The sequence below is a fragment of the Arctopsyche grandis genome, chromosome 1 (genome assembly GCF_051622035.1).
Source record: "Arctopsyche grandis isolate Sample6627 chromosome 1, ASM5162203v2, whole genome shotgun sequence".
Lineage (NCBI taxonomy): Eukaryota > Metazoa > Arthropoda > Insecta > Trichoptera > Hydropsychidae > Arctopsyche > Arctopsyche grandis.
Genome location: NC_135355.1, coordinates 22450865 through 22469350, shown reverse-complemented (window position 1 = coordinate 22469350; position 18486 = coordinate 22450865). Strand labels below are relative to the sequence as shown.

The 18486-nt window shown below is 31.1% G+C and overlaps 1 protein-coding gene across 1 annotated transcript in view; it reads right to left on the bottom strand.

Moving 5' to 3' along the window:
• The window catches only part of LOC143912756 (terminal nucleotidyltransferase 5C), a 132636-nt gene that overhangs the window by 9046 nt on the left and 105104 nt on the right, over window positions 1-18486 (bottom strand). The window lies entirely within an intron of this gene.

Below are 18486 nucleotides of genomic sequence, written 5' to 3'. Positions count from 1 at the left end.
CTTTTAGATATGAAATTTCAGTTCAATAAACCAAAGGGTTTCTGAGAAAAACATAAAAAACCTAAATACTACTTGCGGGTCAGGTAAAAATATTTATTTATAAAATTTTTAATTTCTATTACATTGTAAAAAAATTTAGTCCGATTCAGTTAGCGATTTGGGAGATAAGTGAATTGAAACAATTAAAAAATTAAAAAAAGAGGTCACCTACATATGTACATATAATTCCGGGCAACTAAAAAAATTGAAAAAAATTTACGTCATGTCGATAAGAATTTTAGTACCTAATACTAAGTTTCAGTTCGATAGGACTAACGGTGTTCAAAATATCCCCAAAATCCACATACACACACATTTTTTCTAGATCATGAAAACGTGATCAGTAGTCACCGGAGCCTGAGGGGGCCGTGTATTGTTCAAAGGTTGTAAATGCATTGTTAAAGGTTTGCCGAACAATGGATAGCACTGTGACTATCCTACCTCTAGTGATCAGTTCTGAGTTCCAATCACACAAAATCTCAGGTTCGAATTGTCGTATGATCACAAAACTTAGTCTATTGTTACTACATATAGTAGGTAGATAAAAGATTTCGCATAGGAAAAGGAGTGAGGCAAGGAGATACCGTCACGCCCAAGTTATTCAATGTGGTATTGAAGGAGTTTTCAGGAACCTGGAATGAGTCACAGCAGGAGTAAGCACCAACGGTCGCTTATTGAGTCATCTTCGGTTCGCAGACGAATAGAAGTTGTAATAGATCGCGATCCAGCTGACTTACATAACAGGCTAGCACGATTGGACAGAGGAAGTAGGAAATTAGAATAAAAAATTAATAAATGTAGATTAGTCAAAAGTTATTTACATATATTAAGGATAAATAATAGACATGTGCAAAATAAAGACACGTATGAAATTAGGATGGAGTGCATTTGGACGAATGAATGCGGTTTTTAATTCAAAAATACCACTTTGCCCGAAGAAAAAGATCTTTGATGACGTCAAATTGCTACTCATAGTTTTGCTTGCCATAACGAAGAAAGACAGGAAACGGAATACGTGAGTGAGAGGTATGACAAGGCAAGTGGAAATAGTGGTTAGAGTAAAGAGATTGAAATGGAAATGGGCGGGCCACGTGGCTAGAAGAATGGACTTTTAAAAGGTGGATAGAAGAAGTGCTAGAATGGTAGCTGAGATAATGTAAAAGGATAAAAGGAAGACCGCAGTGAAGATGGTTAGACGAAATTAGGAAAATGTGTGGGGTGCCTATAAGAGTTGCATAAAACAGAGAAGAGTGGAAGCTTGTTGGAGAGGTCTTAATCTAGCAGTAAATGGTGGATGGTTTTAGATGATGATCATGACAAAGATTAAGTAAAAATGGTCTGCTGTTGCAATATTGCCAATTTATGTTTTAAGTGAGGAAGAAGTTGGGATTCTGATTTTGAGTGTAAGCACTTCAATTTATTATATTATGAAATATCAATTATGCGGAGTCGGATTCGTAGTCATTAAAAATCGAACGACTCCGATTCCAATTTCACATTTAATTTTTTTTTTTATAATTTCAATAGTATGTGAGCTCTGAATTATTAACGAACGCGTAGGGCTCATATTAGCATCGAGAGCGATTCGCCGATATCTAATGGATGTAGTTCTGAGATGCACACGAAAAAGGTTCCCGACCCCTGCCTTGAGCACTAGCATTAAAATAAGATAATATTACAGAGTTCGGCGCTTCAGTGCGCTAAATGGTTCTCTTTTTATTTTGTCCTCTAGAGGGCAATCAGAAGAGGTTAGTAAAAAAATAATTTTCCGTTTTGAGATTAAACCCCTTTAACTATTCTTTATTTTTTTTTGATGATTGTATCAAGTATTATTTTAATTAATATAAAAATAAATGTAATATGGAGCGAAAAAACGGATTTTTTTCACTTAATACCCAAATATTTATTAATCCTCCATATAATACGTACTATAATATTTTTTAAATGAAGATTTTAATGTTTCGAAAATAAATAAATGAATTGCTTTTGGAAAATTTTATTTTCAGGCTTTTTCCAAAAGTTCAGTCTTTTTAATTGAATTTGTCGAATCTTCAAAATATTATCTACAAAAAGAAACGTACTTAAAATTGCTATCTCAAAAATAATATATTACTAATAGAGCTAAATATTTAAGTTCCTCACGTCTAAATTAGAAAATAATATTTACGCTGTTGAAAATTAAAGTAAAAAACATAATCATAAACATGGGAATCATAGCTATGTATGTACATACATATGTATAATCATATCTATATATATATATATATATATATATATATATATATATATATATATATATATATATATATAAATCAATGTCTGTCTGTTTGTCTGTCTGTCTGTCTGTCTGTCTCGAATAGGCTCCTAAACCAAATAACCGATTACGATGAAACTTTCAGGATTTGTTGTATGCATGTCCGGAAAGATTACTGTGAAAATAAAAAGGGAAAAAACCTCTTAATAATAATAATATTCGTAATTACGATTTTATCGACGCGAAAGTATGAAGCGCCAGTGGGTAGTTAAGGAAATGTTTACGTTAGCAACCAACTTGCGCGCCACGCATTGCCAACGTACAAATACATTACGTACCACTCATACCAACCTGACATTATGTACCACTCATAACAATCCTACATATCTATATAAATCAATGTTTGTCTGTCTGTCACGTATGCGTTCCTATACTTTACTATAATTTAATTTGATTATTAAGAACTAGCTGTAATACCGCATAAACATGACTAATCTAATAGTAAACATTTTATTAAGAAAAAATAGTTTTTAAAATTTATTTTTTATTTTTTTACTATTAGATTAGTCATCTTTAAGCGGTTTATATTACAAATACCGAGCGAAGCCTTATTTTAAAGATTAATTTGAAACTGAAAAATTCACTTATCGAAACCCATCGAGAAACGGAAACGGGGACGAGAATTGCATGCGTTATTGGACGATGGAACGATGGAACTTTCAGGATTTATTGAACGGGAACGGGAACGAGAACGGGAACGGGAACGGGAACTGGAATGGGAACGAGAACGGGAACGGGAACGGGAACGGGAATTGCATGCGTTATTGTGGCATTGCAACGAATGCCGGGTTCAGCTGGTAATATAATACAATCAAGCTACGTGCTTGATTGTATTATATTAAAAAATAATAAAAAAAACTAGTAAAAAAAAGCACAACAAAACTATTAGTTTTCAATCTTTAGCAGCCCGAAAAAATTCATGCCGTACGATCGCTTCAAATAAGAGATTTTATATAAAATCAGATTAAATAAGATAAAATATAAAATTAGAAAAATATATTTTTTTATTAATTTAGAAGAATAATAATTTACACATAATGCTTATAATTTTTAATAAATAATTTCATTACATTCAATCAGTTACACAAAATTGCATTAATGCAACTATTAAAATATCTGAAATACAGATTTTGTCAAAATTTTTTATTAATAATCTTTTAAGTACTTATTTTATTAAGCGGACTGATAAAAAAAATTCAATGAGCAAAAGTGAGAATTTAATCACTCGATTTCTATTCATTTAAATTTCGGTTTTTCCAAACGGCTCAGATAAAAAAAACAATAAACACTGAATTGATATGGAAAACACGTTTTTTATGTGTGGTGTTCGATAACGAGAAAATAAAAATTCAAAATACCAAAATGGTTCACATTTATGAAACACGACCTCTTCCGGTCGAGTTCAACAGTTTTCCCGTCAGCTGACTGGAAATAGTTGGACGCGCTTTTCCAAATTCAATGTCAAATAAGGGGGGGAAGGGGCGAACGGTGGAATACACTAGAATCGCATTGTGTTATCCTTCTCTTCCATATACAAGATGCACGAATCTTTCTCTCTTTTTCCCATATACGTAGTTCGTTGTCGCTTTTCCGCAGGTGAATGTGTTGGGTATTGGCGTCCTTGTGTGGAAAAAGCGTGTGACGTCACGTCATTGATATCACAGCACGGCGTTGACCTACCTGATGTTCCGGAATCGTACCCCACCGGAACCGATGTTGAGTATTTAAATTCTTCGTCTGTACGCAATTGTTAAATGGTTATGTTGAATTTGTGTAACTCTAATATTTATGAACCATATACATATATATTATGATGAGCATATTTAGCTTCCCTGTATATGTATGATTGTAGGCTCTTTGTACGCATCTACATAATATATATTTTGAAAGAGACTTTGTATGTATGTAAGTTTTGGGTGGAAGCATGGAAAACAAATCAAAGTTCTATTAAGACGATATTGATATCATTGAATATTATTTTTTTTATTATTTAAATAAATTTAATAAAAAAACAAATTAATGTTTACTATTAGATTAGCCATGGTAAAGCGGTTTATATAACAAATACCGAGCGAAGCCGGGCAACACCACTAGTTATATATGTATTTTTTCGATTTAAAATCATAAAATTTGGTATGCTATTATTATATCATCGGTTTTGAAAAGGCACGGAGCATCGGATCGAAGGGCTTCCATTAAAATGTATTTTGCTATTAGCAAATATGCATATATTGCATTTAAAATTTTCGCGATCATTGAACAATGTTTCGTTTTTGGCTTTCAGTCCTAAGGGTATAATTTAAATTTCAGTAAATATGTATGTTTTCAAAAATTTTATTAAACTAAAAATATTTTTTTTCAAAACAGTTTATGTGTTCAAAATCGATAAGAATATATGTACATATTTGAAAAAAAAAATACAAATGTTTGAAGTAAATTTAGTGTTTTTGGTGTACATTATTTGTATATTTATTTTTCGACATGCGTTTTAGGTCCCATTGTAAAATATTTGCTCAACTATTATAATACCGATGATTATGATTTGACAGATAATATGTATGTATACATACATTTATATATATGTATATACATATATGCTCATGTATGGCGACCATGTGAGCAAATTTCAACATGAATGCTTGAATGGACTTAAATTATTTTATAATGTTTTTGACACTTTTATATATTTAGCAAATGCTCAAGAAATTAATTTTATAATGACTATATTAATACCACGTGGGTCTCGGCTAAAGCCTCAAAAGGCTTTGAAATGACGTTCAAACTCTCCGAGTAAAAGGATTTGATAATAATTCATGCAGGATTATTGCTACCATACCACGATATAAATTTCGCAAAGATCGGATATTCCTTGAAAAATATTATATTCTATACATAATTCATTTTTAGGAAATTCTGTATATGAAATATTTTTGAGTGTTGATTTTCAGGCAATTCACGTTTGTTTATATTTATTGTTTTGTACTTACTGTAACATAAAAATTATCAACAGAAGATGGTTTATGGTCATTTTTTAATACAATATTGCTTAAAAGAAATTATTCTTGCTCGTTCAACAAAAATCTATAACGTTAATATCATATCGCTTAAGTTGATGAGATTTGCATTTGCTTACTTTACGGACCGTAAAAAATGACGAAAAAAATTGGCAACTTTGCCAAGGGCCTCAAAAATATTTTTTCAACACATTCATTTGTTTTTTGTTTAAAAAAAATTGGCAGATATCAGATTTTAGATAATTACATGGATGATTTGACTAAAACACGTGTGGAAAAATATTTTTAACAAGATTCACAGCAGTGGTTCATATTGGGGTTTCTCATTATTTTATTTGTTTTTTAATATATCGAAAACATGTTTTTAATTTTAATTTTTGTCGGTTACTGCTGTTACAGGTACGCCACGTACATATTACGGAACGTATGAATGTGTCCATATAGAGTGTACTTTCATACTGCTTGAATATTTTTCATGCTGCTGTTTACGTACAGATGCCTGTCTATACTGTACTAGTATATATGCACCCTAATAGGCATGATAAATTACATGCACTTATTTCAAACATGTGATTAAATGTATTGTTCACTCACAGTATTACTATGCGTTAAAAAAAAGGAAACAAATCTGTGCCTTTAGTGCTTTTCTCGGAAAATCCACTTAACCTTTAAAATGCTAAGCAACAAAGGAGGGGAATTTCAAAACAAAAAAAAATCATCGCACAAATACAGCGGTGCATATGTATAAACAAGATGAATGAATTACATCATGCTAGTGTACGAAGATAAATGAACAACATGTAAGGAGCGTCACGTCAGAACTGTGCTGTCAACCTAAAAAAGACAATCCGCTTCCGCCTACATAACATACATACATATGTACATCGGAGAAACCGCTAATTTAGACAGTTAGATCGACCGTTTCTTGCACTGCGAGTTTCAAAATAAATACCGGCAATAATGAGCATTGCATTGGAAGTTAGCAGAAAAAAATACATACATATATAATACCAAAGCGCACTTTTGTTTTGTCACAATTGGCGCGAAATTTCGCGGTCATACACGCATTGTTACTATTGTATATCTTCAAGGAAGAATTTCGAAATAGCCCTGAAGAGACAACGGTATGAAATTTGTGTTTTTTGTACTCGCACAATAAATTAAAATTACAAAACTTAATCTATTGATACTGCGTGTAAATAATAGATAAAGTCAAAAAATGCACACGTGTATGTACATATATTGTTTTATATGCAGTTTGCAATTAAGTAATGTTCTATTATTGTATTTGTTTTTATATTTATGCTAGTTTTGTTTTTATTATGTTTTATTTTATTGTATACTATTTTCTTTTTTCACGGTGTCAATTGGTTTTTCTCTGTCAACTCTAAGACAAACTTTGGCAAGATTTGAGGTTATGTACATACGTCAACTCTGAAGAAACGATTTCTATGATTATAACCAAAAAAAAACCGTACTGTCCAAAAAGACCATCGTATTTGATGATATGTAATTTAGTATAACTAATTATATGTAAACCTGCATGAAGTAACCTGATTTCGGCGGATCTATCGGCACGCGCCTAGAAATGACATATAAATGTCATTCGACTTTTGGCCGAAATACCACGCTATTTAACAATCATTATAATATAGCCTAACGAGTGAAGTAAAAATATATAAGATAAATAGAGGAAAAAATCCCACTTCCGGTTTAATATAATGATTTTTTTTTATTATCATCATATTAATACAAGAATTATACTTGAATTTTTTCGTGACGACCACACATGTTTAAGGGGTCGCAACAAATATTGGAAGAAAAATCGAACAAGAGTAAACTGCCACTTCGGTTGACGGATGCTTACCAAATTTTATGCATCACTTGATATTAAGCTTAAACTTGTTTATATGAATTTTCAGTTCAATAAACTATAAGGTTTCTGAGAAAAACACAAAAAACCAGCTTCTTTGAGTTCAGACAAAAATATTCGAAAAATATTAGGTTATTAAATTTACAATTTTTATTACAAGTAAGTTAAAAAATTTCAGTCCGATTTAAGCGGCTTGGGAGATAATTGAATTCAAAAACTTTAAAAAAAATAGGACACCTATAAGGGGAGGTATATCTTCCGGTCAACTTAAAAATTTGAAAAAAAATACATTATGTCGATAACAATTTCAGTAAACGATACTAAGTTTCAGTTTGATAGGACTAACGGTGTTCAAATCCCCAAAATACACACACTCACACAAACATACACACACACACACACATTTTTTCTAGATCATGAAAACGTGATCAGTGATCGATTCGATCGAGTTCGAATCAGTCAAAATCTCGAGTTCGAATTTTCGCATGATCATAAAACTTCATCTATTGTTACTACGTACATAGATAAAGTAAAAAGTATGTTTTGGGGTTCTCACATGTAAAATAGCCTAGGGCCTTCATCTAAATCCGACCCTATAGTATGCATATTCATACATATTCATAGCTGCGATTCACTGGGATCAATATCGAAGATAATAAAGTTTTTTAACTACAGATAATAGGAGTTCATGATGGCCATAAAATTACATATTATGGGACTTTTCAGCGTGGAGATTATGAGGAAATTGTACCGCTAAAATAGATGAGAATCGAAGCACGTAGAAGAGAGTGGGTGGTTATGGACTTGTTTCAATTTCAGTGACATCACACGAACGTACTGAATATGTCATTTATATTTTGATTGAAACTGGCTGGTCTATTTCTAATGAATCTTTTTCTATCGTGTCGATGCCTTTTAATTTCACAATAGTACTTCTTAGGACTGAAATGATTTCACAGTAATTGAACAGATAATGGGATCTTACGTATGTATTTACATATAAGATCAATTTCTATTTCGATGTAAAATGAAAGCCAAATTCAAATGCAGTAATCTAAAATAAATAACTTTAAAGCCCCGTTGTGCTCGAACTTTTGAGTTGTCAAAGCCTTGGAGATGTCAAAACGTCAAGTATTTAAAAAGGGAAATCTTATGGAAATCATATGACAACGTTGATACGATATCGATTTTCAAAATCTTTATATTATACATCAGTCCGATTTTCGTTTGTAGAAAAATGAGATTTACCGTTTTTTTATAATCTTGTACGCGATGGAGAAAAAATTCAACTAAAAATGTCATTAAAAAGCACTCTGCGCGAAGTCGTTTCCTCTATTAAATTTTACAAGGGGTGACATCGTTATTTCAAATTGACATTAAATCTCAGTATAATATAATATTATAAGCAATTTTATTTTGATCAAATAGAGAAAAAAAAAACGCATATATGTATGTATGTACATACATACATACATATATGTATATGTTACAGTCCGTGTTCACTCCGTTTCATTCATACGCATAATAGTTTATTCATGCACGAACTGATAGTATAAGTTTAAATTCTAACGTCAAAAGCTATCTTCCAATATATTCACCATGTGACGCATGAAACTTTTAGCATTCAAAACTTTTGAGTTATCAAAGCCTTTGAGATGTCAAAACGTCTAGTATTTAAAAAGGGAAATCTTATGGAAATCATATGACAACGTTGATATTATTCTCATTTTCACTAGTTACAAATGAAACCCAGGGTGAGCATACATATGTACATAGAGGAAGGGACAATTGAGAATACTTTAACTTATGTCTTATAGTTTATGCATGAAAAAAAAAGACCGTTTGTCAATTAATTCTTTTGTGTACACTATGACTGGCCAGATTGGTTGGTGTATGAATAAACTAGTCTGTTCATGAATAAATGAAATGTACACTAGTATTGTAAAATTTGATTTTAGTCAAAAAAATCATACCTACTAAAATTATTACGTCCCTTTAAAAATAAACAGTTGTTTTAATTATAGTTAATGGTCACGGAACTACTGGTTCACTAGTTAGAGTTATGTAGTCAATGTCTGCGACACTAGGCGACTACATAGACGTCATTGTCATCGGTCGAAATTCAAGAGCCAGTTTGCTTCCCAATAATTCAGCTAAATGAACACAAACATCCAAACACTAATTTATTATTATCTTAATCCTGAAAATCTCCAAAGTCCATTCATCGGTCGGTCTTGCTACTTTATTTTGTTTGTGAAAAAATTTTAATTATATACAAATATATTTAAAATGCCATAAAATATTATACCTATATTTATATGAATTTCAATAGTTAAAATTTTTCTATTTGACCTCGCTCTTTTAAAGTATCTTTTTTAAATAATAAATAAAAAAATATTATATTTAAAGAAATTTGTTCCAACTGGTGAATATCAACTTGGATCCCGCTGCACTAAGAAATATAATTGCAGGGTTGCTAAAATTACATTTTTTTTTATTAGGAGAAGTTTATCTCGCAAATTAAAGTGTAAATAGCTTAGTACCATCTTGACTCAGAGTGGCAAGAGATATGTCGCGAAATTTAATATTCACTGTTTAATCAACTGTTTTGAACAGCTGATGTCAGATTGTATATTTACAAATACTTTTCATTTTAAAACATGTTAAATCAAACAATACATCTATCATACTGCAATAAATTTAAAATATTGCTATAAATTTGGATTAATCTGATTTCGAATGGATGTGTATACAATTTAAAGACATATACATATATAAATTGTACTTACATATCGTATTGTAAGAACCCAACCATCAAAGTGATGAATACAAAAATGATAATTTTCACACAAATTTTTTTATTTAACTTTTCAATTGTCAGTTCCTGTATATCATTTTTAGAATAAGTGTTATGCTCTGACATTTCAAGGGCTGGTTTTGAAAATTATTTTAAAAATAAAATAAAAAGCTTTTAACATTTGTTTCTTGTATTGGAAACAAAATTGAGATGTCATTTTGAAATGTTTTTAATGTGCTCTTTATAAAACGAATAAAATAACAAAGCTGCATGAATACATATATAGCTCAATTTAGACAGAGAGTTTACAACTTTATAATCCGAATAATTTTTTTACAATTGTAATTTTATTTATTTATTTTTGAAATTGTGTCATTGTGGGATCGCCCCAAGGCGTCACCTATGGCCAGCTATGTACATACATATGTAGGTTCTATATATAATATTATTGTAAATTTGGAATCAACTTCAAGTAATGGTGAAAAATGAGAGAAAAAGTTTCAACAATTAAATCAGATAATTCGGCAAACTTTGATAAGAAGCGATCGATGTGGAGTCACATACAATGTATGTATATCCAAGGTTTGGCCGGCAGCATTGGATTAGGGCTTGAACCCGACACCCGTCAGTTTTTAGCATTATACGCTAACCTGGTTGGTGGTTATATTTGTTTTTTATAAAAATAATATATTATATACCTATAAATATCCAAATGTGAATATGTATTTAATTTCAGAAAATGTACTGCAATATAAAATGTAAATTAATATTATATATAAAGCAATACATATGTATGTACATATATATTTTTAGATATATAATAAACTGATGAATGGATAGATTGAAGCGAAGGTCAAAAATAAAACAAACTAGACAGTGATGTAAAGCATTTTCAGAATGTAAGTGAACTTCAAACGAAGGTTATGTGTTTCATGTAAATAAATACAGCTTTAATTATTGCCAGTGTATGTAATTCAGTGCATTTTAACTGTTACTTCGATGATATATTTTTCCGTTATTTATAATCTTTGTACATATAATTTTCCAAAATACATCATCCTTATGTACTTTAATCAAGCAAAGAAATATTGGAGGATGTGAATAAGGTTTTCACTTAATTATTCTGACAAAGAGAACTTAATTAAGATATTTTTCATTTTATTATGAAATTCGTAGGGAATTTTCGCTTAGCCTACAGCCGTAGTTCATTACTTAATGTCAATTTCATTTGTCGTTTTGTTTTTTAAATTACATTATGTAAACAACATGCGTAGCATAAAAAATAGCAATTACGGATTAAAAAGGGCATTTCATATCGAGAGATAGCTACAAAATAAAAAAATAGCTTTATATCGAAGCGTTGAAACTTTATGTACATTAAATTTTCATTAGGAGAATTAGCAAACGGTTTCATTTATAAACCCACTCTCAAAAAAATGTTCGAAAATCACGAATACTGAATATTTGGCATTAAAATTCTCGTTAGCGCGATAGTACGCGTGTGTGACTCTCGATGGGTAGAATTCTTGATTGTTGTGACGTAAGATTTTCGTGACGCGTGCCATCGAGTTAGTCGTTTGCGAAATCGTCACCAAACCGTATAATACTTTATATATGACGTAGGTGTCTTGAAACCATAAATATAATAAAAGATTAAAACAATGGACTTAATGCCTCTGTATTCGTTCAATTTTATCGCATTATTTATAGTTTGAGTTATATAGAGTTATTGAAATAAATACATGACGTATGATTTTATGTCCCCACCAACCACGATATTAATCTGCAAACACGTTATTTCAATAATTGCTTACTACCGTTTTGTATTGTCGCAGTTACATACATAAATACACACGTACGGAATAATTATGATTGATGTAATTTACGACGATTAGACTCCTAAAGTCTTACTCACATGTTTGAAATTCAGTGACGATGGGCGCAAGGGGCTTAACAAGAATGTCATAATGTGTCAAAATAAATATAATGTAATGATATTTGTATTTAACCTGTGCAGTATAACTTGTATCATATGAGTTTAATTAATCTATTTTCCGATAAAGTGAAAACATTCTATGTAGAATCGGAAATAAAACAATGGTGTATTATTAATATTGTCACGAAAACAATTTTATCCAATCTGTATAAAGATTTCGATATGATTGTAATCCGATGAAGGTGTAATTAATACTTTGCGTAGATAACGCTATTTACTTATTAGGTAAATATAAACAATGTGCACGCGCTCGATAACGTGATATCTGTTATATCAGGTTTTTACCTGTCAAACACTTTAGTTTTGAGTAAAGTATGCAAAGAACTTTGGAGATGCGCTGTACATATTTAATATACATATGTATTATCACAATTGAAATGGAATATTCACGTATAAGATTTAATTCAAGGCCGGGTCGAGATTGAATCAAGGAAAACTTGGCGTCAAACCGTCATTATATGTATGTAATAAAAGTTATTTGATTACGAAAAAAGTCAACTATGGAAAATATAATCCGTTGCGAATTGTAAAAGATAAGAGAGTTGATCTTAGCTTATTTTAATCGAAAGATGTTTTCAATCGAGATTCCGATTTGACCTCAGCGTCCAATAATTCGAAAGACAATAATTGAACATCACGTGAACATCTCGTGTTTCAAGCAAAAAAGCAAAACCGGATTTTCCAATTTTCCGATAGAGATAGATTTTCCTCGTATTTCCGATGGAAAACACGAGGGAAATTTAGACTTTGGAAAAACTCAAGTTTACCTATGCTTTACTTTTGTATGTACATACATTTATTACAAAATGGTCAGTATTATATTATTAAATGTCAGTATAAATAACAAATGGAAAATATAAAAATCTAACATAGCCAGAACAAATAGCAATGCCTGTTGGATGGAATTGTCTACAAATTGGCCATTCGTCAAAATAAAACTTACAATTTAACATAAATACTGACCATTATATATATATATATATATATATATATATATATATATATATATATATATATATATATATATATATATAATTTAATTTTTGGCTACGCAATACAGACCAGGGGGATGAGAACCTTTCCATGGGGGAGGTTTCACCACCCCCATACTAAATTGGAGAAGGCGCAAGAAGATTTGATGGGGATGGGGTGCCCATTCACGGCGAATGACGTTCGCGCCCACGCCATCCACCCCATACTATGAAAATACGTGGTTACTTTCACATACGATACGAATCATGTACATACGAAGGCTAACTTTTAAATGGTCAACACCCGACAAATATACTCAAGAATAAAATAAGAGGGAAAATTTTCCTTAATAGTAATCGTAAGTGAAAGTAAGAAGAGGTACGTAAAAATGGCAAAGTTTCAAAACGATCGAAAGTTTGTAGGAAAAAATACTGAATCGTTAGCGAAGTGAAGTATATGTAGAAGAGGCTTGTAAAAATAGCCCAATGTGTATAAGGCCATGTGCGCTAAAAGCGAAACTTGCATTTTGGAAATGTATTATTTCAACGACTGATATAATACTTTTTTTTTCATATTTCATTAACTACCATTTGAGACGTCTACTTTTGCTAAATTTAAATTTCAAAAAATGATCTCTCCTAAATTGAAAATTATCGAAACTAAAGGTTCATTGATGCTAGTAGTACGAAACAGCTGTACGAAAAATATTCTTCAGTACATTCTTTACTGGGGTATTAGTGACTGACCCTAACCGTAACAGCAGTAACTGACATGATCTATTCATACTATACAGCAATACATGTCACCGAAAGGTATCAAGCAGAATCCGTATTCTATGGACACTGTGGAAATATTCACGCATGACGTAACGTAATAGTTTTGTGTGCACCCGAACAAAAAAAAAATGCTGTTATTAATTTTTTCAGAATCAACATATTGTGCAATATTGTGCTGTATTATCGCGCTCTGTAATGTAAATGTAAGCCGATTCTGCCTTGCACTCGTCAAAAAAAGTATGAATGTGCCGAAAACGGGCAGTGATTTATGGTATGAATAGAAGTAGTATTTTCCGTGTAGTTGTTTCCGTGGCAGAGGTAGTATTTTCCGTGGATAATGAAAATACACAGTTTTATTTCATATGTTTTTTGTCACGTTTTGAAAACAAAAAATCACGTTTTTGAGTTACCAGAGTGGAAACTAAGCAATATTTACTAAATTTGACTCACTAAATTCGAATATGATAATGATTTTTGTTGGTTCGCTCTCGTTTACGAGATATAAGCTTTCAAAAAAATGCACAATTTTTGCAGTTTTTTGGCTTTTGCGATCTTTAACTCAAAATCTAGTATTGCTGTGTTCAAAATGAGTATTGGAATCAATAGTCAGATGATTTTGCTATTGATTGTGATATTGTATTGCTATAAAATACTTACAATTAATTATCTAGCGAATTTTAAAAGTCAAAAATATATATTTTTCATGCTATTATGCGTTTATTTGGCCAGTTTTTTTACGTTTATAAGGATTGGTGCAAGCGAGATGGCAAGTAATCCACCTCACAGAATACAGTGGTTGGAATTCTTGCCATCTCGCTTGCACGCATGTATTACGGTGCGTAAAATATATGTATTATATATTACTAGTTGTTTTACCCGGTTTCGTTCAATATTTGTAATACAAACAGCTTAAATATGGCGATTCTAATAGTAAATATTCATTTGTTTTTTTATTAAATTTATTTGAATCGAAAAAAATATAATATTCAACCAATTGAATTGTCGTCATAGTAACTTTATTTTGTTTACGAAGTTCCCAACCAAAGATATTTATATATATATACTTACATACAAAGTATATTTCGAAATTATATATTAGATTAATGCCAAATTTGCCGTTGGCTATTCGATGTAAAACTTTCCACGGCATTGCACATATTTGCAATTAATTCATTCTAAAGCACATATGTATAATAATACATGTCAATTAGTTCAATGCCCTCTAAATGTATAAATGCATCAGTTGCCATGTAACTATTCAAATAACAATAATATCAAATTGAGAAGGTCATAAAGAAGAAAATGTAAATGTTTGTAATTTGAAGCGTCACACTAAGGGGGTTCGAACTGGAACTGAATAGAAAAACGAAAATCGAAATAACCATTATTTTTTTGCCTGAAAAAAAAACCGGAACCGAACCCAAAAAATATATAATTTATTTTGGTTCGGTACATGTTATAACACTCTAATATGAATCCCCACTTTAGTTGTAAGCGCAATACGTCTCGCACATCTTATTTCTCTCAAAATTGCATCATTTAATTAAAAAAATTCGGGTTTTGTATCAAATTTTTTATACCTATAAACGAGAAATCAAGTGCCAGACATTCCGAATTTGCCGTGTACGCGATCGCAATATGCGAAATAATCCGTTTACCAATTCCCATAAATTTAATATATAATTTTATAAATTTATAGTTATACCATGCGGTGCATCATAACCATTCACTTCGGGGCGTGGCACCGGACTATCAAACAAGTAACATAAAACGTTTTAATTTATGGTAAAAAAAATTATAATACATTTTAAAAAATAAAATCAATTACTTGGAACTGAAACGAAAACAGAAACAACTGTTAATTTTTCCGGAACGAAAACTGGAACCGACCCGATATTTATTTTTTGACTTGAACCAGGACGAAACCGGAACGAAAAACATAACGGTTCCAAGCCCTGGTCACAGTTATTTGTGAAGATAGGTTAGTGTTGGTCGCAAAAATGACAACTGTGTTGCCGAACGAAAAAATTGAAAATTTCGTGGAAAAAATAGAAATTATTATTATTTATAATATTAAAATTATTTTTTAAACAAAAAGGAAATGAAAAATTGATTGTAATCTAATATATAATTTTGAAAGAGACTTTTTATGTAAGTAAATATTGTTGGTTGGAAAATGGTTGGGAACTTCGAAAACAAGTCAAAATTTCCATGACGACATGGGGACGGGGGGCGCCGAGGGCGAAGGCCCGGGGGGCGCCGGAGAGCCGCCAGATTCTGGTATAATATAAAATAATACATCTAATATATAATTTCGAAAGAGACTTCGTAAGTTTGTCAGATTCTATGACGATTCGATTGGTTGAATTTTTTTTGTTGATTCAAATATATTTAATAAAAAAACAAATGAAAATTTACTATTACATTCGCCATGTTTAAGCTGTTTATATTACAAATACTGAGCGAAGCCGGGTAAAACAACTAGTTATTAATAATTAATCAATGGACATGTAATGTCCAATGTAATAATATCGTGGAACTTTATTTATGAACCGTGATGACCGAAATTCTCCCTCTGACTTATTTTTAAAAAATAGTGCATATGCCAAACACTTGATTATGTTGATAGTGGAAGAAGAGAACGTTGTTGATTATATATCCGCTAACCTTGAGATATTATTTAATTTATATAATGTGTTGTCAATACGGCCTATCGGCAAGTTACTCCGCCCACAAAATACAGTCCTGGTCAAAATCCTATGTCTACTTATATGTAAGTTATTAGTGTAATTACAAAACATCATTGATTTTAGCGGTTGCTATCAAGTTATCTATACGTTGTGTAAATTAAATTGATGCAGTACACGTAATTTAATTCGAATGATACAAATGTGTGATAAATTTATGTATTAAAATATGTAATTCTAGACTTTACTAGAATTTAATTATATTATTCACTTTGATAATATTTGTTATGTTAAGTAATACACTGTACGGATGCGGTCGAGTTTATTATCATACAAACAATAAAAAATAAAAATAGTGTGCATGTACATATGTACATACATAGATACGACAACAATAAATAATTGTACAGCACCAAGTGTGTATTTTATCTATTAAATTTGCATTGAAAACCACCAATGTCGAATATAGCAATTCTATATTGTAAATTTTCCATATAGAATTACAAAATTTTCACGAAAATGAACCATATTTAAGATCTAAACGTGACCTTATGATTTTGACAAAGGCGTTAAAGAAATAAATACACGATGGAAAGCAACGTTGAATACTGTGTCAAAGGTAATTCGAGAAGAAAGACAATTTTTCGAAGAAATTGAACGTTTAATTTGAGTTAAATTTTCGCGGGAGCGGACGCAGCAAAGGGGGGGGGGAGGGGTAGATTTTCACACCGAACCTTCTAGAAATTTTCACATGGTTCGTACTGCGGAGATGTGGGCCTCCGAAACGCGTCCTGATAAATCTAGACGTGGGCGTGCCACCCTCCCCAATCCACAAATGTGCCTAAAAATAGAATGGGGGTGTATGGTGGGGTGAATGGGGATGCTACCCGTGGCTTCGAAACGTAGTGAAAGGGATGAGGACAGTGACGTCACACAGATTTACATTTAACTGCGTATCTCTCAGTTTTTTTTTACTCTATCTACTTATGTATTTTATTTATGTACTTTTCTGGGGTGAGATATAAAACCTCTTAAAAATAAATTGGATATAATAGCTTAAAATAATATCTTGAGCAATGTAAACATTAAAATTTATAATCGCGCTAAAGAAGGGAGTAAATTTTTAATTAATATTATATTTGGTTCAAGCACTACACGGAAAACATGTCAAATGTTAAAAATTTCTTTATTTTGTTATACATATATACAATCGTCTCAGGTAGGAATTAATTCGGTGGATTAACCGGAAGAAGAAACTGACCCATTCTTGGGGAGATTGCGGATTTATCTTATAGCTGTTTTTCGATAAAACAATCAATGGAATACATGTACATACAAACATACATATGTATGTGAAATTTTTAATAACACAAAGGTATATTAGTATTATATTTTAGTCCAATACTTATATTTTCACATTTTACATGTTCGTAAATTTTTTTGAATAAACAATACATTACTCTCATTTTTTTCACGAATCAAATTTATTCAAAATTTATCTTGTTGCTCTGTTAAAATTGATCTAGAAGTTGTATTTCGTTGTTTTATTATTGGCCAAGAAGGCGCTTTGGGGTTTACCTGTTAGGCTTCCTGATATCTATCTGTATCAGTGGCGTGCGGCGAAATTCTCCCTGTTTTTGTCACACAGCCTTACTTAGGTGTGTGCGAGCAGGACACAAAAGGATGCGGTATGACGTCACAGCATTCTCTTGTATCCTATTCGCGTCAATGTAAATAAAGAAAGAGATAAACTTCCACCGCACGCCATTAATGTGTATATAAAAATAAAATGAAAAAAAAAATTCTGGCCACAATGTCATATGGGGTAACCTGTAAAGACAGATTATCTATGTATGTATATCTGTATTAAAATAAAAATCTGAATCCAAAAAATACAAAAAGTATGAAAAATCCCAAATCGAAAATTTTGCTTTTTGGTTAAAACTTTAAAACAATGTTTTGATCATATTCATTTTAATGTTATCGGTAAGAAAATGATTATTGTCATATATAAGTCA